General features: G+C 46.1%; 1 protein-coding gene across 6 annotated transcripts in view; it reads right to left on the bottom strand.

Annotated features, from left to right (window-relative positions):
• Nucleotides 1–27,850, bottom strand: part of PHF21A (PHD finger protein 21A) — a 737,785-nt gene that overhangs the window by 605,787 nt on the left and 104,148 nt on the right. For 5 of the 6 annotated variants that reach the window (XM_085646699.1, XM_085646701.1, XM_085646696.1 and 2 more), the window contains exon 2: nucleotides 8,118–8,160. The exons of the other annotated variant lie outside the window; for it this stretch is intronic. The gene's annotated coding sequence lies outside the window, so the exon portion shown is untranslated. The remainder of the gene's footprint in view (nucleotides 1–8,117; nucleotides 8,161–27,850) is intronic. 6 annotated transcript variants of the gene reach the window in all.

Genomic DNA, 27,850 nt, shown 5'->3' with positions numbered 1-27,850 from the left:
AGGGGTCATCAGATTGCGCCTCTTCAGCATTCTGGCGAGGAGACCGCAGACAAAGATGGCAGCCAGGATGTCTGCACTGGGAATGGTGTTGGCGAGGAGCTGAATAGCTTTTCACTGGGTGGCGGCATGAGCCCCAAGGGAGGCGCAAGGGGAAAGGGATTTGATAGAATGAGCTATAGCTGATGAAGTGCAGATCAGGCTTACAAGGCGAGATGAGAAGGAAGATTTAGCAACTTGGCGAAGAGATATTTTGTCGTCTCATGATGGGAACATAGCCCCCCTCCACCCGCGGAGGAGGGGGGGTGTCATGGTTTGCGATGGGTGGAGACTTTGGGTGCACCTGACTGTGTTGTGTGGCATGTCCAGTGAGATGTGAATTTATATTAAAAGGATAATCAAATTAGTTTTTTTTTTTTTAAAGGATATTAATTACAAGTAGAACCCACTTGCAAAGTGCGTTGCTTAATTGTTCATGATTGTTAAATTTTAAAAAAATGAAATGCTAATAGGATATATATATTTTTTTTAACAAAGGCAGAAAATTGACCGATTACAGCAGGGTATCCAGATAACACATTTCATAAATGTAAGAAACGACCTTTCTCTTCCAAAAGGACACAATTACCAACTCTCAGTGCATATGCATATGGTTTTACACCCTCATAGGACGACATCAGGACGGTGTACCTTGCACTGGCTTGAGTTGAGGAAATGTGCGTCGCTTTCAAAGTAGCGCATTTCAGAAGTTCCCAACAAGCAGTAGACAAGCCAAAGGCATTTGGACTGGCTTTGTACTAGATCACAGAAGGCTGTTTCCACCTGAAGGTGCAGATTCAAACCGCAGACTGGTCACAAAGAGGGTTTGAGGCCAGGTGGAAGTGAACATATGGAAGCGTCATGAGACAAGCCCAGGGAAATCCGCAGAAACACAGAGCAAGGACTCACTGAAGGCGCTGCAGCACCTGCTAGAGATGAGCAGCTGAAGCCATGCCCCTCAGAAACAGGAAGCAGCCTCGGAAACAGACATCAGGACCGGTTGGACAACAACGCACACAACTGCAAGGAACTCTTCAACATCGTGAAAGAGCTTTCCAACCCCAGCGCAGGAAACAACGACATCACCCCATCGCAAGACCTCTGCAACTCCCTCGCCTCATACTTCCACAACAAGATCACGGACATACACAGCAGTTTCAACAACCAACCAACGCACACCATGACCGACCAACCACCCCCCACCACCACCACCCTCCACGCCTGGACCCCGATCAGCACCGAAGACACCATCCGCACGATGAACTCCATCCACTCCGGATCACCGACCGACCCCTGCCCTCACCACGTCTTCAACAGGGCCGACGCTGTCATCGCACCCCACCTGCAAGACATCATCAACACCTCCTTCGACACCGCCATCTTCCCTGAGAGCTGGAAACACGCCGAACTCAGCGCTCTACTCAAGAAACCAACAGCGGACCCCACCGACCTCAAGAATTACCGCCCCATCTCGCTTCTCCCGTTTCCAGCCAAAGTCATCGAGAAGACCGTCAACAAGCAGATGGCCGCCTTCCTCGAGACGAACGGATCCCTCGACCCCTCACAGTCCGGCTTCCGAGCCAAACACAGCACCGAGACCGCCCTCATCGCCGCCACCGATGACATCCGAGCCCTGATGGACAATGGAGAAACAGCGGCCCTCATCCTCCTAGACCTCTCCGCGGCTTTCGACACGGTCTGCCACCGCACCCTAGTACGGCGCCTCAGCAACATCGGAATCCAGGACAAGGCGCTGGAATGGATCATCTCCTTCCTCGACGGAAGAACACAGAGAGTCCGCCTACCACCGTACAAGTCAGAGGCCTCCGAAGTCATCTGCGGCGTCCCCCAAGGATCATCCCTGAGCCCCACCCTCTTCAACGTCTACATGAGCCCCCTCGCGGCCATCGTACGCAAACACCACCTCAGCATAATCTCCTACGCCGACGACACCCAGCTGATCCTCTCCCTGACCAACGACCCCACCGCCGCCAGAGCCAACCTGCACGAAGGGATGAAAGAGGTAGCTGAGTGGATGACGACCAGCCGCCTGAAACTGAACTCGGACAAGACGGAGGTCCTCATCCTGGGCTCCTCACCCTCCGCCTGGGACGACTCCTGGTGGCCTCCCGCCCTGGGCACCGCACCCAAACCGACAGACCATGCACGAAACCTGGGCTTCATCCTGGACTCCTCCCTCTCCATGACCAGGCAAGTCAACACCGTCTCCTCGGCGTGCTTCAACATCCTACGCATGCTACGGAAGATCTTCTGGTGGATCCCCACAGAGACCAGGAAGACCGTCACCCAGGCCCTCGTCACCAGCCGACTGGACTACGGTAACGCCCTCTACGCCGGTACCACCGCCAAGCTCCAGAAGAGACTCCAGCGGATCCAAAACGCCTCAGCCAGACTCATCCTCGACATCCCACGATCCAGCCACATCTCCGGACACCTGAGAGACCTTCACTGGCTCCCCGTCAACAAGAGAATCACCTTCCGCCTCCTCACCCACGCACACAAAGCCCTGCACGACCAAGGCCCGAGCTACCTCAACAGCCGAGTCAACTTCTACGCTCCCAGACGCCACCTCCGATCAGCCAACCACGCCCTCGCCGCCGTCCCCCGCATCCGAAGAGCGACTACAGGAGGAAGGTCCTTCTCCTACCTGGCCGCCAAGACCTGGAACTCCCTCCCGTTCGACCTGCGCCTGACCCAAGACCACCTCTCCTTCAGAAAGAAGCTGAAGACCTGGCTGTTCGAGCAGTAGCGGCACCCCCCCCCCCCCCCCCAGCGCCTTGAGACCCTACGGGTATGTAGCGCGCTTTATAAGTGTCACTGATTGATTGATTGATCAGACAACAGTGTCAAGTTGAGCAGTTTGCTTTTTTCTTTGGACAATATATGAATGGAGCGCGGCTTCAGCACAGTGATACACATGGAGCACGCACTGCAGCGCCCACCTGCTTCTAGGAGTGTGAGCCAGCAGCCTCCCAGGGGTCCAGCATGGTGCAAGACTCCCTGGGACGTGGGGGATGGGCGGGGAGACCCCTGGGAGGTACAGAGGGTGCCAAAGATGGACCATGGCCTGCCACGTTTGTGCCTGAAAAGCAGGAGGACCGTGGTGTTCCAGAGAGCTATCAGAAGGCTGATCTCGGGGAATGCTCTCCAGAAGCAGGGTGACACCATTGGATTTCTGCCATCTTTGTACTTGTGTCTGTTTTTTGTGTGGTTAACAGGTGACCTTTTGTGAAGCAGAGTTAATGTGGTAGGATTGTTTTTTACTTATTGTGGAGGAATTTGAGAGTAGAGCATTGCATGGGTTGGGCGGTCAGGCACAGTCATTTGAAACTTTACCAGTGGAAGTTAATTTACCTGGGGTGCCATGGATTGCCACTTTGTGAGAGTGAGTGGGAAACAAGTGGAAGTTTTTCTAGTTGTGTTGCCAAAGATTGTCGCTTTGTGAGCGTGACGAGGCAGCCAGTGCAGGTCTGTAGTTGTGATGCCAAAGATTGCCACTTTGTGAGCGTGACAAGGCAGCCAGTGGAAGATTTTTAGGTCTCGCCTAGCGTTGCTGCGCACATGCGCAGCACGCTCGGTGAGATTTATTGCAGATGAGGAGTTTTAGAAAAGGGCTTGAAGCCCCGCCCCTAATTTCCATTGGCTTGCGTCACCGTTTATGTTAAACAGTGGCCTCCAATTGGAAATAAGGTTTCTAGGGTGCCTCCTTTTGGCTTTTTTGTCAGGCCCACCGGACTGGATCGCGGGCTTCACGGCTGTCGTGAAGCAGTTTCTTATCGCAGAGGCGTGTTATGTAAACAAGCCCTACGATCCAGTCCGGATGGACCGGACAAAAATAAAAATAAACAGAGGCTACCTGACGAATGCTTGTTACCGACAGCTGTAGGCCGTGAAGTTTAGTTTGTCAGCTCCTGCAGAGAAGCGCCATTCATTCCTCCAGGGGCGGCGAGCTGAAGAGATTGGCAGGCCCAGGCCCGCTCAGACCTGACTTCTTCCCTCATACCCCTCCCACATACAACTGCCTATTTGGGATGTCGAGAGTCTCGCACGTACCTGGCCATGTCACGCACGGGGGCGACCATAGAGAGGTCAGGCACGTAGCATTGGTCACCCTCCAGAGACAGAATTCTGTGACTGCGTGAAACAATTAAGTGCGACTGGTATGCAGAGGCGTGAGCTCCGTGCTATGGGGCTCGAGCTGCGTCCTACAGACAAAGCCAAAATAAACTGAACACGGTCGGAGTGGTTTGTGTTCCGTAAAGTCGGATCCAGTCAGGCAGTTAGGAGTGTTTGACAAAAGGCGGGCCTCTATTTAGAGTGCCATAGTGGGGCAAAAACTATGGACTGGAGTGCAGCCCGAACGAGCACCAGGGTCCAACAGTAATACAAGCATTTATCCATCACTTTGTTTGCTGCAAGTACCACAGGGGCATCATGTAGAGGCGCGCTCCCTAAGAGGACTTCACCAGCTGGGTCACAGACGTAAAAGCAGATTAATGCTGGTTGCCAGTGGAACAGCTCATGCCTCATGGTGTCTCTTGGTGGGAGACAGCTGTTTACTTGAACACGCTGCTGACACCAAAATCGTACACACCATAACTCACTGTGTGTAATCGAGAACCTTGCAAGTCATTTTCCACAAGAAAGAGGTTTGTGTCCGTTATTAAAGCCATCACTGTATAACATGGTTATTATCACATCTTTATAATAGCTAGGGCTAGCAGTGCTGTGCCGGGGCCTTTACAAGATCCGCAGGTCTGAGCTACTCAAACGTTGGAAAAAGCTCTGTGACTTGTTGTACCCCAACCAGATCACCCTTTAGAGGACCACCTTTTTTCTCTGTATAAAAGAGGACTGCCTCAGCCTTACCAGTCCCAAAAGGCACTGGCCTATCTGGAATCTTAAAGCCTAACCACGCACGCCCCTTGCTGGCGTGTCAGACACCGGTGTGACTAAAAATCTCAACACATAAACTCGCACTGGCTTCATCTTTAGAATGAACGCCTGATGGGCATACTCGCCACTGGTCCTTTGCTTCTATTCCTCCCCCACCCCCCAGTCGGCCTATTTTGTGGCTCTTGCTTCCTTTGTTTTGTCCTGAGCACTCAGCTGCCTGTTTTGACCACTTCTACTTCCATTGAACATGGCGCAATTACATACATTACCCATAGATGGTAGGTCTTTCTGAATCGGTTGGAAGCAGCGCTGAGGCCACTTTGAAGTTGCAGACCCCAATTGATTTTTTTTCCCCCTCCACTGAACAAAGGCCTAAAACATCCAGTGCTCATCACAGGACTGTGGTATGTCGGGCAGTTGGGGGCCATGCAAGAGCAGCCTTTGGGCACTCACGTGGGCCACAATGGATAGCTAATGTTGTCGAAGAGTCTGCAGATGAGAGATTCAACAAAATTGACCAAGAGGTCAAATTGATTTTCGAGTTTAGGTGGGGACTCTACCCACTAAGGTAGACGAGAGATGTTTGCTGGTTAATATTTGATTTTGCCCAGTCAATTATGAACCCTGCTGCCGTACTTGATTGCATTAGAAACGTCTGTTTTCTATGCTAATTGCTGTATCTTCAACCGAGCAGCTAAATGTATATCCCGCATTGGTGGGGGTGTCACTGAGACAGTGGGGTCTGGACCCGCCATGCAGGTACAACAATAACCGGTTTCTTTTGGTGTGCACTTTATGTGCGCAAGCACGAAAGCGAAGCTTGAACACTGGACCAGTGCAGTACCAGAGTACATGGAACCTTATTGGATACATTGGGCAGACTGCTCTGCTATGTCTTGGATGATGAGAAAAACCGGAATCCATGACTGCAGCAGCAGCAGCCTGGCTACACTAGAGTCCTCAACCCCTTCACATCACCCTAACCCAGGTGAGTGAAGACCAACAGGTCAGTGGATATGGAATGTGCCAATAGGGACTCATTCACTGCACACCTAATAGGTGCTCGTTTTTTGTTTTAATTCTTAATTTTATTTTTTTTTAACTTAAGAGCAGCTATGACCTGGGTTGTTTTTATGGAAAGCTCGCATCTCTCCATTCCAGGTGGGCAGCACTTTTAGGTCCAGTCTACCAGGCAGCACAAACCGTCTGGTTGTGTAAGACTCATTGTGGGCATCATAGCACATAGAGAGGCTTGCGCCAACCCACTGCTTAGTTGACTTTACTGTTACATATGTACTTGCTTTCTATTGGATGGCTTTCCTTGTTTAACCTGTCCATCTTGTGTTTGTCCCTCCTAAGGAAGAAAGCCCCTTTACTATCTCATTTATTGGCTGGCTTCCTTTGCTCGCCTTTAGGGGACGACTACTTTTTTTTTTTTTTAGTACTCAATGAGTGTATGTGTTTCCAGTATTCTCCCTTGTGCACTTTCTCTCCCGTCGACTTTGCATTCTAGTGCATGTGCTTCTCCCACGTGCACTCGTATTGCTCTCCCTTGCTCATGCGCTGCGCGGCTACCTGTGCTCCACATTGCTCTTTTTTTGTCTATGTTTCTCCCTGTGGCCCCCCCCTGTGTTGCTACCCTCACCTCCTCCCCCATCCCACTCATCAGTTTAAATTATATTTTCTAATCTTCTGATCCATCTTGGATTGCTAAAGAAACGAGCATTGAAAATGCAATAGGTCTCGCCTTTTATTAAGTTAAAGCCATTTGCTTTGCTATACAATACCATTAGCAAAGCAAATGGCTTTAACTTAATCAAAGGCGAGACCTATTGCACTTTCAATGCTTGTTTTTTGTTGTTGTGCTGCCACAGATAGCGGGACGAGGCAGCTAATGGATGTTTTTGTAGTTGTGGTGCCATAGACTGTCACTCTGTTAGCATGACGAGGCAGCTACTGGAAGTTGTTTTTACTTGTACTGCCACAGATTGTCACTTTGTTAGACTGATGAGGCAGCCAGTGGATGTGTAGGTGTACTGCCACAGACTGTCCGTTTGTTAGCATGACGAGCCAGTCAGTCAGTGGATGTTTAGGTCTCGCCTGACCCAGCGCATGCGCTGGTCTGGCGAGACTTATTGAGAGGGCTCCAAAAAGTGCTACCAGGCCAGCCTAGAGCTACAGTGCATGTGCGCGGGCACGCGCACCGTGCTTTACCGAGATTACTTTCACTTTCGCGGCCGCTTTGATGTTTGATCGCGATCACTTTCGCGGCCGCAGGGCCGCTTTGCATCGCCAATAGGTCTCTCTTTTGGGACCTGATAAGTATTTAGTTATGCAACTGTTGCATGGCTAAACACTTATAAGGTCCCAAAAGCGAGACCTATTGGCTATGCCAATGCTTCATTTTTAGTTGTGGTGCATCAGACTGTCCCTTTGTGAGAGTAACGAGGCAGCCAGTGGACGTCTTTGTAGGTGTACTGCCACAGACTGTCACTTTGTGAGAGTGACTAGGCAGCCAGTGGACGTCTTTGTAGGTGTACTGCCACAGACTGTCACTTTGTGAGTGCGACGAGGCAGCCAGTGGACGTCTTTGTAGGTGTACTGCCACAGACTGTCACTTTGTGAGAGTGACGAGGCAGCCAGTGGACGTCTTTGTAGGTGTACTGCCACAGACTGTCACTTTGTGAGAGTGACGAGGCAGCCAGTGGACTTCTTTGTAGGTGTACTGCCACAGACTGTCACTTTGTGAGAGTGACGAGCCAGCCAGTGGACGTCTTTGTAGGTGTACTGCCACAGACTGTCACTTTGTGAGAGTGACGAGGCAGCCAGTGGACGTCTTTGTAGGTGTACTGCCACAGACTGTCACTTTGTGGGAGTGACGAGGCAGCCAGTGGACGTCTTTGTAGGTGTACTGTCACTTTGTGAGTGCGACGAGGCAGCCAGTGGACGTCTTTGTAGGTGTACTGCCACAGACTGTCACTTTGTGAGAGTGACGAGGCAGCCAGTGGAAGATTCTTTTGAGCAGACACCTCATACTAATCCACGACGTGTAGAGAGCTGCAAACCTACAGCAATACACAACTACAACGCAAGCTGCAATGCCGCTTAGTACATTGAAAACGCACAATGCTTAAGAGCGATTACTCAAAGATGTATAAACTCACCGAACAGGGGGAAAACATATTCCATTCCACTTCTATATTCGACCTGTAAAAGGAGACAAAAGGCATCACATTGTATTGCTTCCGAATTAAGAATATAAAGTAGAAATTATGGGAAGTTAACAAAAGTAGGTTTATTTTTTACCAAACCATTAGGAAATCAAAAGTGTTTTCCCCAAATACATAGTACAAGCACACATCCAAGACTATCTACAGGTCCCACTAACTGCTGGAATAGAACTGGGCCACGAAAGCTAATGTTAGGCCACAAACCGGGAGAGTCCCTGTGCAGCACAAGGTCTCTTATCTGTCTTAATATAAAACCCTTCCGCATCTCATCAGGAAGTACTAGTCCCACTGCGAAGCGCAAAACGCCACTAATTCGATCCCAATAAAAGACTCCCCAAAATTAGCTTTCAACGATGGGGCAGCGCCTGGAGGATGTAACCCGCATACAAGCTACTTATATGAGAATGTCACACAACCGGCTCCAAGGGGACAAGATCAAGTCATTCACGGCAAAGTCACTTTCGTAAATAAAAAGTCAATTTCGTGGGTGCAAATTTGAAGGAAGGAAGGAAGCATGGAAATGAAGATGTAGTAGATTAGAGGTCAGACAGCTCGACCATGCCACACATGAATGGGCGCTGGTGGATTAACACTCATCGGCACACAAACCCCTCCCATGAATCCACCCTACAAAGCCTCTAATGGTGCACACAGACTGGCACATAGCCCCCTTCACAAAGGAACAGTAGGTACTACGAGGGAGAAACAACACAGCTGACAATCTATGGCCCCAGTCCTAGCAAGCCATCTACCTTCAGAAGGAGCAGCATAAGGACATATTACTTACCCAGTGGGCATATGTTCTTGACCCAACACTCGATGGCAGGGGTATGCAAAGCATGTGTATCTACAGCACGCATGCCTCGAACACATTGTTTGTGCCTTCTGTGCCACCACCACTCTTCAGAGAGTAGCTGAAAAAGCACTGCCTCTACCCTCCATGCTACAGGCATCCCTCCCTCTGTGCCATGAGCATCCTACAGAAAGGAGCTGAACCACCACTGACTATACCCTCTGTGCAACTATAAGCCTATTCATTCCTGAGAAGTAAACCAAATTCTGAATTCAGCAAGGGGTCATTTGTGTAGATCCTGCAGGTTTTTTTAATACAAACTAAGAGTTGAAATTAAGAAAAATTGAAAATGAGTTGAAAAAAAACAAACAGCCATTTGTGCCAACGTTTTCACCTGTAACTTCATCTAAGTATGACAGATTTTTGAAAGCAATATGCTGTTACATCCGCAGGACGCTTTTGGTTGTGGGGTTATGTAGGACTTATAGGTTCACCAAGAACCCGACGAACCCAGAGCCAATAACGGTGCAATGGTTTTTCATTGTGTCCCGGGTATATAGCAATTTATTTGGCAAAATCGAAAGAGTGAAAAATAGGTTTCAAAGACACCTATGTATTTCTGAAATGGGAACAAAATATAGAGTTTACAAATAGAAGCTATTTGCACGTCTCTGAAATTGTGGGTACCCATACTAGCATGTGAATTATAGGACATTTTTCAAAGTGACTTCTTTTTTACTCATGGTCATACATTTAGAAGTCAGAAATGCATCGAAAATCACTAGGTGTTAATATAACAGCTGCTCTACAATTCTGTGTTCCCCTAAATCTCCTGATAAAAATGGTACCTCACTTGTGTGGGTAGGCCTAGAGCCCGCGACAGGAACCGGCCTAAAATGCAACATGGACACACTACATTTTTACAGTGAAAACAGAACTTTTTTTTGCAAAATGCCTAGCTGTGGATTTTGAACCCTAGCTCTGCCGGCACCTAGGTAAACCTAGCAAACCTATACATTTTTGAAAACCAGACACTGAGGGGAATACAGTTTGGGGTGACTTGTGTGGCTCTCACCAGACCCTGTTACCCAGAATACCTTGCAAATCTGAAACTTTGTAAACAAAAAACAAAAAAAACATTTTACTCACATTTCTGTGATGGAAAGTGCTGGAATCTGCGTGGATCCACAATATTCCACCTACCTTCATTCCCCAAAGCCTTCTGATAAAAATGGTATCTCACTTGTGTGGGTAGGCCTAGTGTATGCGACAGGAAATGGACCGCCAAAACGCAACATGGACACACCACATTTTTACCGCGAAAACTGACCCTTTTTTGCAAAGTGCCTGGCTGTAGATTTTGAACCCTAGCCCTGCCGCCACCTAGTGAAACCTAGCAACCGTATACAGAAAGACTTTTGCCCTTTTTTTGGGGGGGGGGGTCGGAGGTAGCATTGGTACACCCATTGTGGGCAGCCCCACCCCTGGCCTATAAAAAAAAATAATCCCTGGTGTCTAGGGTGCTCTCTGCCCCCACCGGGGTTGAAGGGAGAGGGGGGGGGGGCAGAAAGACTAGCTATGGCAGAATGTATTGGGGGGAGCAAAGGCCCTTGCCCAAGGGGCCACCCCCCCCCCCTTCCCTGGTCGTTAGTGGGTGGATCCCTGATTGCGGATCGCCCTCCTGGGGGCGATCCCCAATTAGGAATCCACCAGGGAGTGGTACCATTGGAAAGGGGAGATTTTCCCCTTTCCAACGATACCGCTACCATGTGTTTCAGTGCTCAGAGGCTGAGATAGCCCCACGAGAACTGAAACAATTCAACTAAGTTTAATTTTCAATGTAATGGCAACAGTGCACCATGCGCGCAATAGTCATCACATCGAAACAAAAGTAAGGCGTGGGAGGTTGGGGAAGCTTTTCCCCACTTCCCGAGACCCCCCCAAAAAAAGAAAATCCCTTTAGATTTAGTGTGCATGTACACATGACGTAATGGTTCCGTCATGAGCACAGGAGCACTGGTGCTCATGACATGAACCATTCCGTCATGAGTATCGAAAGGGTTAAGGCACAAATACAGCACTTCTGAGAACCTGGAAGAGGGTGTCTACAAACAAAGGTCTAATCTTTAAAGTATGTGGCCACTCAGCAAAAAACCCAATCAAAACCTCTCCCATCTAAGCACATTTCTTTAAACTTCACTTACAGATTCTCTGAGTCAGCCGTCGTCATCCACTGGTCTGTAATGCCTTTCACATTTTTCTTTCTTCTATTGTAGCATACAACACGGGCCAGCAGGATCATCCCACTTCAGCCATTGGCCACCTACACTGTGAGTGACAGCATTCTTCTCTTTTACAAGGACCATATCCGCACACTAAGTGGTTCTGTCAGTGCCAGGAACTACTATTGCATTTACTATGGCATAGTGTATTTTTTTTGTTGTTGTTGATATTTTCAAGGGCCAGGGCAGATCCCCCACCAATCAAGAAAGACAAGTATTGGCCTTGCATGGCCAATGCACTAAGCAAAAACCAATGGCAAAGCCAATAGGTATGTTACTGGCTGTCAGGCTTTTGATTTTGTTAATGCTTATTTGTCAGGTTTTTGAAAATACTTTATTGTTGGAAAAACTGCTGGAGCTTCAATCCAATAATAACATTTAAAAAAATTGGGTAAAAAAGCTAATTTTTTTTGAGGTGTCAAAAAGCACATTGCCATAGTAGTCCTTAGCACTTAAGAGAAATACTTTGTGTGTGGCTGTGCTCCTTGTGAAAGGGAAAAATGATACCGCTCACTGTAAGGTTTTCCAATGGCTAAAGTGGGCAGATCAACTATACCATGCTGTATGCTGCTGTGGGCCAAAGAAAAAAGTGAAATACACAAAAACAGACCAACAGATGAATGAAGAGGACTGGCTGAAAGGCACTATGAGTAAGCATATTATACATATTTTATTAGTAAAATCAAGATATCTTGGCTTATGCCAGACTTAAAAAAGTCTTTTACAAGTGGATCTTACAGTGTCAGTAGCATCTCACAATCACAACTAACAGTACAAAGTCACTCATGGGTAGGGTAATAAATTCCTTATTGCATTATTGGCCATGTGCAGAAGGGATGTCCAAGGACATACCACCCATATCATCTGCTTCATTCTCCTGCAGTCTTAGGTGACCTACAGCGGTAATCAAGAATAACTACTCCACGAATATGTACCCCAGAGAGTCTCGACAGACACAGAAAAACTCGTAACACTTAACACAAGAATACCAGATATACACATAGCACACACATGCATTAGGGCCTGAACATCACAAGATATGCTATCACTACACTATACTATACTTGGATTACTACGAGACAGGAGAATGTACAGCAAACACTTCATGAAAGAGAGCCTGCAACTAAGAAGAACGTCAAGTAGCCACTGCACTATACTCAGAAGATGCTTCGAGCGAGAAAGCTAGAAGACTGTCCAGCAACCACTGCACTATATTCTATAAGCCGGAAGAATGTCATGCAATCATTGCATTGCACTGTACTAAGAACATACCAAACAGTCTCTAAGCCAGATCCTCAAGTCAGAAGAACGCCAAGCACTACACTCAAGACACTGAGCTAGAAGAATGTCCAGCAGCCACTGCACTATATTCTTAAGATACTCCTAGCTACAAAGCCGGAAGAATGTCAAGCAATCATTGCATTGCACTGTACTAAGAACATACCAAACAGTCTCTAAGCCAGATCCTCCAAGTCAGAAGAACGTCAAGCACTACACTCAAGACACTGAGCTAGAAGAATGTCCAGCAGCCACTGCACTATATTCTTAAGATACTCCTAGCTACAAAGCCGGAAGAATGTCATGCAAATGGTGCAATGTACTCCGAAGATACTTTGAGCTATAAAGCTAGAGGAACATCCTACAACCACTCCACTATACTCACAAGATACTTCGAGATAGATTAATGTTAAGCAATGACTGCACTGGAGAGATACTTTGAGTCAGAAGAATACATACTGCCCTGACTCAATGCTCAAATATCGCTACCTTGTACTCAAATTATAGTGAAGCCATATTAATGCCCAGTGGCCACTGCGTTGTATTGAGATACACGGAGGCCTACAGTGCTACTCCGCATTTCAGTTCTTCAATCGAGGAGCATTATATCTTCTATCCACTACTATGAATTCAAAAGTGAATCACCAAATCTCACATTACACAACCTGCTTCTTCAACATGACATATCAGACAGGCATTACCCTCATACGTTCACACTACGTAAATTATGCTTAGACACTGGCAGAGACCATTCCTATCCCAGCACCTTGAGACCATCATGGGTGATTTGCCATGCTTTGTAAGTGTTTGATTGATTGAGGTCACAAAGAATTACTAACCACTTGGTGGAACAGGATTGCTCTGTACAGTGTTTCCTAGTTTCCAGGCTGAGCCATTTGAAGCCGTTCTGTTGGCACAGTTGCCCTATGTACCTAAAAAAGAGAAATATTTGTCGACGAGCTGGAATTTTGTGACTCTCTTGGAGGAGGGATCGGAGCAGTGTGCTTGTCACTGCAGAATACGAGATGGGGATTTCTTGCGAAGTAAGGCGAGTAGTCAGGCTGGTTTGTGGGCCACTTGACCCTGTGTGTCTGGACTGCATTGTGTGATTCTGGATCTCTGATGGATGAGCGGTGTGTTCAGTGTTTGTTTGTCAATTGATGCTGGGACACTGCCCCTCTTTTAGGCCAATGGCTAAAAAGAAACAAGCATAGGCATTGGATTATTGACTACAAGATAGTCGACGGAAGAGGAGCTCTGTCCCGGAGCTCTTGAGCAAGGGATCGCCTTTTGGCTAAAATCCCAGAATATGCCCCCTTTTATCTTCTTCCACCACGGGGATTTGTTGGCTATTATTTCTGCCATCCTCCAGGACAATGTGATAATCGAAATTGAGGCAGCCTCCCACATCATCAAGAAATAGCTCAACCAGCGCAATCCTAGTTAAATGGGCGATTGTTCGGTTGAGGTGCTTAATACAGCTGAGAGGAGACGGGTTCGGGTTTTAATTCCTTGGCTATCACCTACCTTCCAGACTCAGCCACTTGTACTCTGCATCCCGCCACTACTGCTTCTCACTGGCAATTAACACTTGGATTTCCTTCGAGACAGCAGCCCTGCTCATTTTCCCGCTGCGGCCGTCGCGGTTCCTGAGATCATTTCACCCTATCAGCTATGGTTTCCAGTCTTTAGCCCTTCTCACCCCCTTGGCAGATCCTCTTGCGGTCCAGGAGTCGGGACAGCCTTTCCTCCACTGGTCTGGCGATCACTGACGGAGTACTCCATCCTGGAGATTATTTTTTTTTTCCTACGGGAGCACCGCTTGCACCTTGTCTCGTCCTTGTTTTTGGTTTCAACAGCTTGGTCAGTGCCCAGCGTTGGACTACAAAGACCCACTCTTGCTCCCCCACCGCTTTTCGTCTGCTTCCTGTTGTTTGGAGATGGTGGGTGCAAAGCGGCCATTTTATCCCGTTCTGATGGCCCTCTTGGTGGTCTGCTAGTCTTCGGCATGGCAAGTGAATTCTGTCCCGCTGCGCTGTTGTGCCTCGACCAAAACCCTCCAGTGGGTTCTACACCTGTATCAAATCGAACTGCCAATGTTTGTGCCCGGTGGGATGGACTGACCCAGGGCGGTCCCTAGTTGGTGACGGTCTGCTGGTCTTAAACTGTTTTTTTTCTTACGACTGTCTGCCTTTTTATTCCCGATCCCCCTCTCCTCTTTTCTACGTTTACCTGTGTTTTATCCCTTGCTCTGCTGCTCTTCTCAAGAGTTGGACATTGATGTGTGTATCTATTTTATGTAACCTGTTGCATTGCTCACGTTCTCCCCTATGTAAAGCTCTCTGGTAACTCCGGGTCTAGCCAGCGCTATATAAAACTCTTAAATAAATAGCCAATAGGTCTCGCCTTTGTGACCTTATAAGTACACACACAGCACATTATCCTGGGTGGTACAAAATGTACTGTTCTTAAATTGTTTAATACATTTCACCTTCTGACGGATGGTACTGAAACCCTAACTACATGTGAGGAGTAAAAAAGAACTAATTTTGGACTGGGTTTTGCAGTGCACATCTTGCTTGCACTGCACTGCACCTAGGTACCTGTGCAGGGCACTGGCACGGGGTCGCATGCAGTAACGGATGTTCAAGAAATAAAGACATATTATAACAAGTCATAAGCCACACTCACAGAACAAACTCACTTGCCATGTTAAGAAGTGGGACTGTCAACAGCAGTGTAAAAATAAGGAAACTTGAAAGCTAGGATGGAAAATGTGAATATAAGTGAGCCAGATCTGTTGACCTTAGTCAACCAGTACCGTCACCTTACTTTGTATCATGTTTTGAATCCTCAGTCAATTTAAAGTTCCACATACTGACTGTAGGTTTTACGAGGGGTAACTTAAAAGCACTATGCACATAGCACATTCTTTCACTGTGCAAAACAAGAATGAAATAATTTGAAGGAGGGATTAAGTACAAAATCATCCAGCCCAAACAAACTGAAAACGGGGGTGCCTAATGATGCAACAGTGTACAAAACAAATGTGTACAGCAAAACAAATTTCTGCCCCCTGAAATAAGAGAACACTCGCCTTTGGTGACATCACCTGGAGATCCTGATGAGCACAGCTGTTCTACATGCCGAGGAAGAGGGAACAGGTGCCATACGTGCTCATTAAATGGGGGAAATTGCTGCTCAATGTGGTGCGGCTGGAGACAGAACTGTAACAAACCACACCATCGGCCATATGTTTGGTTTTCCTACACTACTTTTTAGGTCTCGCCTGAGCCAGCGCATGTGCTGCACTGGCGAGACATTTAGTAAGTGGGCTTTTAAAAGTCCGACCACAAGCATTTGCTGGCCTCAAGCTTGCGGTTACACACACGAGCACGTGCACAGCGCCATCTGGCTTTCCTCGCGGCACCCTTACAGGTTACTCCTCTGCAAGGCTGATGTACAACGGTGCCAAATATAGGCTCAACCAAAAAAACGACACGTTACCCTTGCCTACAGAGAGGTGGTCTCAAATGCAGACTATGCCACAGCCATCATGGCTAGTTCAAGTGTGGGCACAGCGTAGAGCACTGGACCCTGCGGGTGTGAGGTGTCAGGTAATCTATTGGCCAGAAACAACTATCCACTCTCACACAGGACCACGGTTAGCATCAGTCTACAGGTCCCGAACCCACCCGACAGGAGGGTCCTGTAATTACTTATTTAGCACTTACTACCACTAGTGAGGCGTTAAAGCACTTTACAGCAAGTAGCCCGCCACTCTAGTACCCAAGGTTAGTGGTTAATCCAGTGCTATTGTTGGTTATTGGGATTCGTGGTGTGCTCTCAAGTGGGAAAAACCCATGCATTCACTCCAGTTTCTTTGTGGTAGATTAAAAACAATACTAGTTAGGAGTGATCATTAGTGGGGTGATGTGGTTTCAGGCAAATGGTTGGTGAAATAAGTAGGCTGGCGTAGGTTAGGTGGTGTTGGGTTGAAGGGATAGGGTTTTAAAGAAGGAGAGGTTGCGATCTACGAAAGGAGGTGAGAGTAATTTGCAGAATTACAATAAGAGATTGTTGTGTTTCGATTTAGATGTCCGTGTATAGGTTTTCCTAAATCATGTCCTTATATAAGCACAATTCGTATTGCCCTTATTTAGGCATAGAATCCCAATCCTTATTTAGGCATTAGCCATGCTATCCAAATACAGGCATGGTCACCTACATCCGTCCATCCCACGTCACAACGAGCGAAACCAGACCGATAAGCCTTTGGGACTTTCCCTAGCTAGGATTATTGATTTCTCCAAGAACTCATCTATTATGCATGAACTACTATTCCTTAGGGGTTCATTCATGACGTCTACCTCTGCCCGACTTTACGTCAATGCTAACATTCCTAAGCACTTTCCAGGTATAAATATAACTTCCCTTACCATGGCAAACCACGGCTCGGCTGAACAGCTCGATACGGCTCGGCAAGGCAAGTTCAGAAGAATTCGAGTCCCTGCCTGACGCACTGACCAGACGCTGTCATCCCTGCTCGCAGAGAATCCAGCTTCCAGTGTTCTGACTCCCTTCGCGGGGTGTTAGAATTTGAGACCCAGAAAGAGATTCCCACCTCTCTCATTCTAAGGTATGGAGCGGACTAGAACCTAGAGGGACTCTTGGCATATGCAAAACTATAACATACCATACTATAGAATACATCACCTACTTCTTACCTTGTACTACACTTAGGTTAGGTACACTGGGGTAGAACTATTTATAAGCATCAAATGAGTAATGTTATTTATGTATGTGTATATGAATATATGTCATAGCTACAAACCATGCTATTGCAGTATTATTTTATCTTACTGCTAACGTTGTACGTATTATACTTCGCATTCTGTCTTACGATTGTAGCAGTTCATATCTCTTGCACGAGAAATAAGACTGTTCAATAAACCCTTTTTATTGAAACGCCCGTCTATCTATTTCTGTGTAAACTCTGTAGAAACAAAGCATGCACGATTGACTGGGTGAAACGGTTATCTGTTGTTTCCACGATTCTGAGACGTTCCGATTCTAAGGGAAACAAAGTTGTCATGTTTATGCGGTTGCCAGAAACTACTCCCTTCTTGTTTATTCAAGGAGTTTCTGGTGGCCTCCGAGTTAGCTGGCACACAAAGTAATTACGTTTAATGTACTCGATAGAGGCATACTGACCTCAGTCCTATGCCACAACTATAGTGTATATTATTCCAATGCGCAGAGCCTATAAGCAAAATAGGAACTACTCTACATGGCACCCAAAGTGTTTGGTAAGGCACTAATTTAAAGCTAGATACTGAAGTAACTCAGTCGTGCTTTTCTCAGAGACCCCTACTCAGAATACTTTTAAGACGTCTGGAGTGGGTAGGGTTAATATCCGCCATAGCGGAGTAGGACGAAAATCCTATGTATTAGCTATTTGGTTTGTTAAACATTTAAGGATACAGTGTTCCAAAATATTGTGCACCTTATCTTTGTTTCCTTGAAACATTTTTCAAAAACAACGTCCCAAAACGGGGATAATAATAGCGTGACCGGTGAGGCTCCAACTGACCAAGTCATAACAGCTATTAATCTTACAGGTTTAAATGAAACCGATGAGGGTGTTATAAACATCCATCCAAATTTAAAGAGAGCAATCACTCTAAAACGTATAAAACAAGGCCTAACACCAAGAGGTGGTAGAGCAGTTTTTGTGATAGAGGCACATGAATCTTTTCAGACAGAGGTATTCTATTCATGGATAGTATTCCCAGAATCAAATCCAGTAACAAAAATGTTTCACTTCTATAAAGAAGATGAACCACCTGCGGAATATATTCCGTTCGAGGATGTTAAAATTCCACTCACATACCAGGAGCATAATCTCTGGTTTAAAGACGCCCTAAAACATTACAATAACATTACCTTGGCTCGGTCCACTAGGTAGACCAGGAGCAACATGGCCGATTTTAGCCGGCTACACACCTCATCCTGACATTGAAGCAGTGTCAGACGAGGAATTACTTAATCAAATACAAGAATTAATAGAATTACACAGTTAAACCACAACTGTCTGAAGGTCCTGAGAAGGACTCTATTAAACATAACCCTACATCTTCTACAAGGGAGTGGGAAAATAAACAAAATTCAAAAGAAAAACGTTCTCAATCCCGAGGTAGTTCTCCTCAAAAGGAGCCCTCTGAAAGGAGGTATAACCTCAGGAATAGGGATATTTTGAGAAAACCGGACATGTATCAAGATACTGATACACGTTCCTCTCGTACCTTTCAGATATCGTCACAGACATCCGAAAGAAGAGGACAGTCAGATCAATAAGAAGAACGCGTGATGTCCAAAGACGATCAACACGTTCAGAAAAACAAACCAAAACCTAAATTCACTAAGAAGGTAGCAGGTCTGAAGATCAGACATGCCGAGAATTCTGAGAACACAACTCAAGAACGGAGAATCGGCTCAGACAATGCTGGACAGTGCAACAGAAGTAACAATAGCTCGCCAGAACCTGAAGGAACTTCTGGAGATAGTGGACTTGAATTAGTACATCACAGTTGAGACTGTAGACACCAGGGTTAGTACTCCACAAAGGTTATATGAAATAACACTCCAGATGGAGGGAGACATACCAAGAAAAGTGAGAGCACTTTTTTGGGAGAAATTTTCAAGGGGTTATGATATACTTCTAGCAGAACGGGACTGGCCACCAGAATTCGTCAGGGAGTGCTCACATGGTGAAGACATCACTCTGCCAGCCTTCTCCAACCATGTTCCAATACACCTAAAATATACATATGCCAGGAAATGGGCAGTTGCCCAGGCATTATATGAAAATCATGTAGGATGGGATGAGGACGCACCTCACCACAAGATACAGTTGAGAAATCAACCTAATGCACAAAGGCAGTACCCAATTAAGCAAGAAGCTAAAATACAGGTCAGGGAGATCTTAGATCAACTTGAATACAAAGGGGTGATTGAAACATGCACCTCATCAATGAACAATCCTTTGTTTCTGGTCTCCAAACCAGACAATACATTTGTCTAGTTTTGGATTACCGACACCTGAACACTTGTTCTAAAACATTTGCAGTGCAAAATGCACACAGCACAGCATTAATGAATAACATTGTGCGTAAAAAATATATAACAGACATTTCAAATGGTTTCTTTTGTCAAAACATAGCACCTGAAAGTAAGTACTTGACAGCTTTCTCAATAATGGGGACCCAGATTCACTTTTGTCAACTCCCTCAAGGGTTCAAGAACAGCCCGGGGTTATTTTCAACAAGAGTAACAGAGTTACTACAAATTTATGATGACGAGGCATTGTCATGTGTCGATGACATCAATCTGACAGACAATAACCTCGATAGGCACTTGAACAGGGTGAATACCATTGTACTGGGCTTCGCCTTTGAGGGCTATAAATTCAACTTAAAAAAATCCAGAATTGCCCATCTCAATGTCCTTTTCCTAGGATATGAGCTTTCAAGTGAAGGCAAAAGTCTGGCAGCTAACTTTTTAGAAAAGTGTGCGCTGCTCCAACCGCCAAAAACGCCGACACACTTAGTCTTTTCTACTTTTCCTGAATTTACATTCTAAATTACGCAGAAAGGGTTAAACCTCTCTCCGAACTAATCAAACATTATTTCAAAATCAAAAATTGGACACAGGAACACACAGATATCCAGAGTTCACTTCATGCTGGCATGTTAGCAATAAATCACTTACAAACACGCGTAAATACACGCAATTTAGTGATCCGAATTATTTCGTGTCAATGCGGATTCACCTACTTAACTTTTAATGAAGGTGAAAAAAATACCAATTGCATGCAAATCACATTTGTATACACAAGCGGAAATGCGCTTCACTTTGACAGCAGTTCAAACCGCAGTAGCAAAAGAAAGAGCTCTAGCTCAGGGGAAACAGATTATTGTCGTGACTCCGGTACCAGCCTTAGAGGCAGTTACAAAAGCGAGCATTCCAAATGCAAAAGCTTTACATCCAGGATGGATACAATCGGTTAATTCTCTTGCTGCAACAGATGTTGAATATGTTTTTGATCCTTATTTAAAAACACAAGCATTCCTGCAATATGAACATGAATGTTCTCTGCCTATTGATATTCTCCCTCTTGATCAGTACGAATTTATAATTTCTACTGACTGATCAGCACAACCTGCTACGGAAAGTAAGCAAACTTACTGTGCAGCGTGCGCAATCGTTAAGGTCGCATGTGCGATGGTAAATTCCAACCAATGGTCACTAAATCACAATCTCTAGGAGATTGTCCAGCTCAGCAAGCTGAACTGCAAGCATTCAAATTGGCACTTGAAAATACGGATCGAGAATTTCCCACACTTATAGTGTGCAATTCTATTTCTTGTGTTCAATCATATAATGAATATTTACAGAATTGGCTTCAAAATGGTTTCAAAGATGCAAAAGCTGGCACAATCAAGCATAAAACGCTTTGGGAACAAGTAGTTCAATTGCGAAACGGACTACAAAACACTCACGTGATACACACGCTGAGTCATCAACGCAATGGCGTCCACGTTGCACGGAATTCATTGGCTGACGAAGCCGCGAAGGGAGCTGTGCAAACGGGTTCCGTAGCTGCGATCACTCGTTCAAAAACGAGAATAGACAGTGAGATAGTGTTGGCTGTCAATGCTTCAAGCAGAGGCAGTGGTGCAGCGTTACCTAAAAAATTTCCACTCGTATATAATTGATGCGAACAAAGTTCCGTTTGCTCGAATCCCTGGAGTGGGGGATAGGGTAATTCCAAACATGGAACGTAGAGCAGTTTTTATTTATGAAGCACATCTGGGATAGGGTCCATCACATCAGGGGATCTCTAAAACCATATTAACATTAAATGAGATGTACTGGTGGCCTGGAATGAATACACTGATTCACATCTTCATCAATAACTGCATAGACTGCATAAGAGATCGCAGTGCAGAACGCCACCAGACACCAGTCTACGAAGTAGCCTGCCCAGTACAGACACCATTGTTAGACATTAAAGTATCTACGCGCAGGCGTCCTTTTGGACAAATGCAATCCCACAAAAACTAAGTCAAGGTTCCTATGGATGTGGCCTCAGCGCTCAGCTGACGCTCGAACTGTTATAAAAGATTTGAGAGTCTTTATCGGCACATACACAATTGGCACACTACATTCAGACCAGGGCCTGGCGTTTAGCTCTCGGGCTTACAAAGAAGCCATGGCCAGTTTGGGCGTTGCATTGCGGTACTCTTCTCCATTCCATCCTGAGGGAAATTCTGTTGCGGAAAGGAAAAACCGGGACATAAAGCAGTCTATAACAGCTAGGGTATTAGGTTCGGGTGATGGGTGGGTCAAACACCTTTATGGGGTCCAGCGCGCATTTAACAACTTGCCAAGAAGTTCTATAGGGGTTGTCACTCCATATAAAGTTCTATTTGGAACTAGAATGTTGGTACCGGACCTTGATATGCAGGGCACAGTGATGGAAAATAAGAAATTTGATATCAAACTCAGTCAAAGAACATCAGCAATTCAGCAAAACGTGGGGGCATACCTTGCAAGAAAGCGGGCACTTACTCAACAATCTATTGGGAAATGGTTCATTTTTGCAACACTTGGCCCTTTTTTGCTCTTGAGAAACAACGAAAGGTTCGTCATCCTGATAGCATTCTCTGGCCTGGTCATTGTAGAAGCTCAGAGCACCCATGGGGTCAAGATGGTCGACCTGCTCTTCTCCTTTGGCAGGATGGGGCAGTCCATAGAAGGTCGACAAGGTGATGGATTGCCTGAAGTGGATGAAAGTTACTAACTTTTGCAGAAATGCTGCTTTTGTGCAAAGTATTAGTTTGTCTGGGAAAATGTCCTGTATGGCTGTAACACAAACAGGAACAACTTTAATGAATCCAAACTTTCGCTATGTGGATGCTTAATTATCAGCACAAGAACAACATCTACAACTTTGATGTATAAAAAATGAACAATCATGCTCTAACCCCAATATTTAAAATCTCATAAATATTTAATGAAATACACATAAAATGCTAGCAACATTTGTTAATACGGATTATCCTCCGTTGGATCAGATAAACAAAAACATTTGGTCCAAAACTAACATAGAAAACAACTGTATACAACAAAATACTAAACATTGTTGCTTTGAAACAGTTTCGATGTCTCCCTCAACTTTATCGCACCTTCTTCAGGACAATGAACCCCTTCCATGCGGGGCGGATTCCCCCGCTGTGCTGAGCGCTGCTTGCGCGGGCGTGGTCATGACGGAACGGTTCCGTCATGAGCACAGCTCAACCGACGCTCATGACGGAACCGTTCCGTCATGAGCGTCGAAGGGGTTAACTTAATTAAAACCATTGATACTCTCCAGGATTTTACCAACGTGAAATCCGAGCTACAAAGTTTTAAATATTAGTTTCTTGTCTCATTAGGAGAGAAACCAACCGTTTGTAATGTTATTGGGAAGGACAATTACAGCATGGCACCTTCAATATACAGGATAAGAAATCCTAGAGAATATCACCGGTCTTGGATCCAACGGCCCTGACTGAGGCCAGGGGCAAACCCGTCATCAGGGAACTTGTAGGAGCCCCTCCCGTACCTGTAAAACCAAGGGCAAACCAGCGGGGACAAGCCACCCAAATAGGAGGCGCATGGTCTCATAAAACCCAGAGTTGGTAAGGGGGTTGCTCTGACTCAAGGAAAGTCTGGGCGGTGCAGAGACGGCCCTGACACAGGCTGAGTCAGGCCTTGAATGCAGACGTTCCCTCATCTCGTCAGATGACTTCGATGGACGGGGTGAAGTCGAAGTCCTCTTCGACTTCTTGTTCTTTTATGCTTGTGGGACGTACCTGAACGTCCAGATGACTTCAACGATGAGCGCTTGGAATGGATCTGCGACATGCCTCTCAACTGGGATCAAGAAGTCACCAGTCAAGCATCTAGGAGCATGAGGGACCACTCCCTCAAATCCTTGGTGTGCATGGCGCGACAATCTATGCAGGTCGTGGTCACATATGAGGCACTAAAGGCAGATGAGGTAAGGATCGGTCACTGACATTTGCCGGGGACAGGTGCCAGAGGGCTTGAAACCAGTCTTCATCGAGGACATCCCTACCACACCAGCAGACAATGTCTCAAAAATCTTCAACAAAAGGGTTGAAATAAAGTAAAGTTAAAAAGTGACTGGGGGAAGCTCTTCTCCGGATCTGCGCTGACTTGAGTGGAAAGAAAAGAACGGACGTCAGCAAGCTGGGGTGGCGCCTAGATAGGCGCTGCACATTTCATTCCGGCACAGACGACGCAACATGGAGCCATACGACGCCACCTACTGCTCACGAGACATTTCAGGATCTAGTCGGACACCTGGGGATAATTCTAAGGTAAGTGTTGGAAAACGAGACAGCATCTGTGATGCCTGCACAAATAACATAACTACATTTGTCCATCACTGGGAACCAAACACCCAATTCCAGTGCCTGACTCTCAGAGGTTAGCGTTGCTGAGCAGTCTGAGGCTTACTCAAGGGAGGTGGTGTGGGCTAGTTATCGCCATTTGCAGGTGCGCAAAAATAACACTCAATAACTGATTGTCCAGTCTGTACTTTGCTTTATAAAAGTAAGAGTACATTTATTAAACACACAAACTACTCAATACTATGCACCAATTTACAAATATACATAAGCTGCTGGAATTACTTTGTGACACTGCATAACATCTCCACCCCTCCTGCAGGGGGGTGCGGTCTAGTACCACCACTCACATGTATGCACATCATCTTGCCCCCAATGCAATTAGTTGAACATAACTAGGGGCGTGGGCCCTGCGCACTGGCACCATCCCAGTGGCGACCCACCCCATTCCCTCAACAAGCATTAAAAATGGGTACACCTGCCTTGGTGACACATGAGCATCTCCTACTGACCATAAAGTATGCACCTCTATATCTTAAGGACTAGCAGTCTGGGGTCTTCACCTAAGTGCAGCAGCAATAATACATGTTTAAGCACATTTTGGAATGACAGTACTCATCACATTTGTGGATCATTAGAATGCATTGCAATTACAGCCCCTAAAGGCATCACAGATGAAATCACAGGATTACGCCTATACAGCCAGACACTCTAGCAGGAATGTCTGGCAACATAACCCCACTTTGCTTATACCATCACCTTACAGGTACTTCACATTAAACACCTAAAGTTCAGTCCCTCTAAAAGAAATAACCATTAGTAAATGCATTTCAGTGCAATTACACCTCTTCACCTCCAGGGGATGCCCTTCTCCAGACATCCCCAACTCAGCCCTTCACTCCATGATGCACTTCTTAATGCACCCCCAGCTGTAGAACAAAAGTTCCAGCCTAGGAGGTAATGCAATCTTAGCTGAGCCCTTGAGGGGTTGTTTCTTTTAAGTCCCCAGGACACCTAGCGTGGGACTCTTCATGCTGGGGGGGTGGGAGGAGGGGGGGGGGGGCTGCGCTTCTCCAGCAACTCCCCCAGCACCTTTTCACCCTTAAGGGTGACATCCCCTCCTCTGGGGGGGCCACCAGGAACCAAAACTGCAGCCTTCCAAATGCCTGGCAAGGCATTATGGGGCGCTTTGTGCTCCTGCTTATGAATATCATAGCAGCGGCTCTCCACTGTGCCGAGGAGAGCTGCAATCTTCCGTCTGACGCTTCGTGCCGCTTCCTGGGCCTCGATGGGGGGCCCGGTCCCACCCAGACCCCCAGGTGAGAGAGTGCGGCTCGGGGAGCCCACCCCCAGCTGCTCATGCCATTGGTGGGGGCCCGGTCCCACCTGGTAGTAAAAAAGTAAAAAAAACAGTAAGACACACTGACTTTCCCTGGCATGTTTCTTTCAAGTGTATAAAGCCTATTCCATGTCACCACCCAATACTGCATAAGTCCTGCCACACCATTCACTTTGTAGCTGCTCCTGGACTGCGCACGCTAGGAATCTCCCCTGCGCAGCCCGTACACGTGTGCACACGCATGTAAACGTGTCTGCATGTAACCAGCCCGGTGTCCCTTACTCCAGCTGCTGCGCAGTGGCCTGGTCAAGCCAGGGGGGACACCAGTAAAATCTCCATGCAGTCTCTTACATCCTGAGTTCACTGTGGGTGAGTCCCAACTTATGAGGCTTCCCCACAGTAAAAGCTCAACAATTAGGTGCTCAAAAATCGAAAAATCCGGGCGGCGCCTTGTGTCAGAACCACCTTCTAACAGTAAGGAATTTGCAGCTAGAAGTCTCAATCAGATGGTAACCCCTGCTGAAGCCTCAAAAGAGGCTAAGTTGCTGGTGAGTTGCTGGTGAGCTGGCTGGACTAGTTCTAAAGAGCAAGCAATGGCCTCTTTAAACCGGTCTATGGCCGAGTTAGCCTCTTCATTAAAAAGCCAAGAGCTGTCGAAGGGCATGTCCATCAAGGACTGTTGGACATGTGGACATGTGAGGAAAAGCCTGTAGAGTGAATCTGGACTTTAAGCCGAAGCACTAAGTTGGCTCCAACTGCCCTACCCACAAAGTTGGTGGTATCCAGGCCACAGCAAATGGAGTACTTCACTGCATCCTGACCATCCAAAATTAAACGTTGTAATGTTGGTCCAATTTCCTCTGGAACGCCCGGCAAGATGTCCACTACTCTGTACCACAACGAATGCAAGTACCTGTCCAAGAAGTAAGATGTACTTCCGAGCTTGATGACGAGGCTGGCAGAGGACATTCCTTTGGCGACTGTCTCCATTCATTGAGGCTCTCCGTCAGGGGGAATTGTAGGGAAGAAATTGGGGTTCTGGCAACAGGTGGGTGCCTGCACCACCAAGCTTTCTGGAATAGGATGCTGAAGAAGAAAATCTTGATTTCACGAGCAGTTGATGGAGCAGGTAAAACACAATTTTGTATACCTCCTCTAAATTGCATGAAATTAATTATGTAATCATTCTAAAATTAATTTATATAACATGTTTGAAGTGGAAGTGGTACTAATCAACATTTAAACCTTGATAAGCATAAATACACGTGGGACTTAATTGCTAATTGCATGGCAAAATTAAATAATTAACAATGGTACGCAAACTAACCTTAGATTGTGTTAAAATTGTGAAATTGCATGGTTTATATTGCTTTGTGATTGTATTGTGGCTTAAAGTATGGTAAGTATTATTGCTTTAAATGTTGCTGCAGCTAGGAAAATACTAATATGTTGTGGGATTAGTGTGGGTTTAAACATTAGAACCTTCATTTCTAAATTTTAATTGCGGTTATGTCTATTTTCGCTTAGTTAACATTCGGGCCTACTAGGCCGCAGTACTCAAGATTGCGTTCTCTGAAGCAGACGCCACCCTGTGCGCGCGATGATTTCTGCGCATTTCCAGATAGCTCTGGAGATCACGAGGTGAAATGAACTCCTGACATCGTGTTCCCTGCCAAGGTCGATGTGTTGGGGACTTGACTGCAAGCCAGAAGATGAGCTTTTGAGAACCAAGGAAATGACAAAGAATGAATGTGTCAATAGGACCCTATTGCCTTGAAAAGATACATTTGTCGATCCCCACATGGGAATCGGAGGACACTATGCAGAACCAGTTAGCACTGGGAAGAGTGCAGTGAACTATTGATAACCCCGAACTGTCCAATCAGAACATTTGCTCTGCCCTTAAAGTTGCCATATTTTGTATAAAGTAAGACACAAAAGGGTATAAGAACCCTTCATCTGTCATTACGGATGCGGAATTGAGGGTGCGGAATTGAGGGTTGGTTCAGGAGGAGTTAAGGGAGTTGCAGTTGTGATAGTCTTTGGGCTATTTCTTAAAAGGGAGATCTTGTTGAGTGGTTGTTCCTTTTAAATTTCAGACTTTCTAAATTTTCATTGGATTCTATGCAGCCAGTCTGGGTGTGGAGTTAATCCATACTGCGGATTGATATATGAACTTTGCAGAGTTGTTGCATTGTAGCCTGTATTTTTGCCTGATGGTTTGATCCCTTGGTGTGGGTCAGACAGCCTGTCTAGGGGAGTTTTACCTGAGAATGCGGATAACTCCCTGTTCGATCTGAAGCTATCATCGCCTGTTCATTGGTAAATGGTTTACTGCATTTTTCCTAAATTTATGTTTAAATGAAATTTCCAAAATGCTTGATACTCTTTATTAAATCTGAATTTCAAATTATGAACTGTACTAAATAAATGCAAGTTTAAAGGGAATGATTAATAATTTAGATACACATCATTGAAATAACAAGAAACGAGTT

The sequence above is a fragment of the Triturus cristatus genome, chromosome 3_1 (genome assembly GCF_964204655.1).
Source record: "Triturus cristatus chromosome 3_1, aTriCri1.1, whole genome shotgun sequence".
Taxonomy (NCBI): Eukaryota; Metazoa; Chordata; class Amphibia; order Caudata; family Salamandridae; genus Triturus; species Triturus cristatus.
This window is presented reverse-complemented; position numbering and strand designations above follow the sequence as displayed.